This window comes from Mizuhopecten yessoensis, unplaced genomic scaffold (assembly GCF_002113885.1).
Source record: "Mizuhopecten yessoensis strain PY_sf001 unplaced genomic scaffold, ASM211388v2 scaffold7349, whole genome shotgun sequence".
Lineage (NCBI taxonomy): Eukaryota > Metazoa > Mollusca > Bivalvia > Pectinida > Pectinidae > Mizuhopecten > Mizuhopecten yessoensis.
In genome coordinates, this window is record NW_018407003.1 from 40778 (window position 1) to 43524 (window position 2747).

At 34.2% G+C, this 2747-nt stretch overlaps 1 long non-coding RNA gene across 1 annotated transcript in view; it reads left to right on the top strand.

Moving 5' to 3' along the window:
- Positions 1-957: 957 nt before the first annotated feature.
- LOC110453494 overlaps positions 958-2747 on the top strand; it is a 27392-nt gene continuing 25602 nt past the window's right edge. Inside the window, exons 1-2 of the long non-coding RNA XR_002463287.1 lie at positions 958-1055; positions 1448-1491. This is a non-coding gene — a long non-coding RNA (uncharacterized LOC110453494). The remainder of the gene's footprint in view (positions 1056-1447; positions 1492-2747) is intronic.

Consider the following 2747-nt stretch of genomic DNA (forward strand, 5'->3'; position numbering starts at 1 on the left):
CAATCTGATGGGCTACTCATGTACATCTAACATTAACAGATCAGCGGAAAGCCTTCATTATTATAAAATTGCCTTTATAACCTTGATTTATCTTTAAAGAGGACAATGAAGAACAAAGCCATATCTAATATGTCTATTTCAAAAGGGGTTTATAGGTTTCCTATAAGGAAACGTGAAAGTGATAGTGCTTCACAATTCCTCGAATTGATAGTGAAAATAGTGGTTGTAAATCTATAACAGGAATTGTCAAACAGAAAGTAGGATCTGAGTTTTACAAAATCACAGGTGTAAACATAGATTGGTGACAAGTTTGTATTTATAGTAAACAAACAGGACATATCTCCAATATTGTAATTTTAGGATCTGCTGTTTGAAGCAGAACACTGATAGGATAACAAAGAATTACAAATAATGTATGCCAACTATAATGGAGAAGTAGAAAACTCAATTAACAAATACATTGGAGTACTTTCAATACTAAGAATATCTTCCAGGGCTTATAGACCTAACAGTAAAATTCCAGAGGGAGGGGGGAGGCTAGTCCTTAGATACATATAGAGTGAATTTCCAGGGTGCCTGTTCCATTGAAACTGAATAAAATGCCAAGGGGCATGGATGAAATTAGTTGGGGGGAGGGGGGTTGTTTAAGTCTTACAAACGGAGTAAAATTTCAGAAAGGGTGATTTGATATATACCATAATACCATTTCAGAGATTACCATCATTTCTAAATTGTAAAGACATGTGTCTGCATATTTACCAGTGTACCTATGGTATACAGGTGTCTGTATACTTAACAGAGTAAATACGGTACAACAAATGTCTGTATACTTATCAGAGTAAATACTGTACAACAAATGTCTGTATACTTATCAGAGTAAATAAAGTACAACAAATGTCTGTATACTTATCGGAGTAAATACGGTACAACAAATGTTTGTATACTTATCAGAGTAAATACGCTACAACAAATGTCTGTATACTTAGGATGGTCTACAATGATCCTACAGCTATTGACATGTAATCACTAGCTGCATTCGTATCTGACATGTCCTGGTAAGTAAGAGGTTTGACCAGTTTTTAACTATCCTTGTGTCATCATCAGTATCTTATCAGCATCATATTATACTACTAAGATAATGTATTAAATGATTCTTATAATCATTCCCTACCATTAGAGCATGACAGAAACATTTCAACTTGAAGGGTGATATTCTTTATTGCCTAACCTGAGGCTTGCTTCAGGATTTGGGGTAATGATGGACAATCAAAACTTTACCCCTGGGGTTGATATTTCTCCTGCATACCCTGAATGTAGGGAAGGATTCTTTTTCTCTTATTCTGTCAATGATATATTTGAAAATATTAGTTTAAAAATATGTAATCAAAAACTTATTGTGACGTCATAATAAAATGTTTCCCTAACATCATCATATTGTTTTTTTCAGTGTCATCTGTCATACCCTCGGGATGACAAAGAGATGTTGAACAGGTAAGAAGGGATTCAGTGAAAGGTGGACCTGTGTCCTTATGACTGTCTTATCAGCAACATATATTATCACTGAGATATTGTATTCAATGATACCTGTGTCATCATCACTGTCTTATCAACAACATATATTATTACAAAGATATTGTATATCATGATACCTGTGTCCTTATCACTGTCTTATCAGCAACATATATTATCACCGAGATATTGTATTTAATGATACCAGTGTGTCCTTATCACTGTCTTATCAGCAACATATATTATCACCGAGATATTGTATTTAATGATACCTGTGTCCTTATCACTGTCTTATCAGCAACATATATTATCACCAATATATTTTATTTAATGATACCTGTGTCATTATGATATCATTTCATCAAAATAATAATATTTACATATTAAAAGTATTAATGTATATAAATTGTTTTCAGTAGTAACTGTTTAATTTAGGTAGAGAAAGATTATGTACTGGTTATCCGTGGTACTCTGTAGCAGGAAACCTCTCTCCTCTATAGGATATTAGGATAACAAGGAAATGTTAAGCTTAAGGTTGGGGTGTTTTATTGAAGACCACTTACATAATCTTAAATCAGATAGTATACATTCATAAGTGAACATCTTATGTAAAATGTTATCAAGAAATCTTCAAAATGTACCACTGGATAAAATGCTTGTTGGGCTGTTATAGACCACATTGTATGTGTGGGTTTGCATATCAGAAGTGAAACTCAATAGTAGGTTTTATAGTACAGATAATGGTAACGAGATCAGCTGTTGTAATAGGATAGGGAATATTTTATGATAGGTGAATTTCTGTGCACTTATTACTGTAAAACCTAAAGTCACTTATATGTGAGAATTCAAATTTCCCAATGAGCTCATATCCCTCGTTTAAATAACAGTGCATAAACACCCACTGCATGTTCCAATAGACTATCAACTCTCAATGCAACTTATGTGAAAGATATTTATCTGGTGTGATTTCAGTGCATAGGGATTTATTGTGTTGGGTTTATCACTGTAATACTGTGCAACTCTATTTCCAAGTAAAAATAATTTCCATTGTTTGAATTTCGAAATCTCTATCATAGAAAGATGCAGAGGGGAACATCTCAGGGACATCCCCCCACCCCCCTAAACTAACCCAGTCACCTGGTCAGTAAAATAGGGTACATCTCAGGGACATCCCCCACCCCCCTAAACTAACTCAGTCACCTGGTCAGTAAAATAGGGTACATCTCAGGGACATCCCC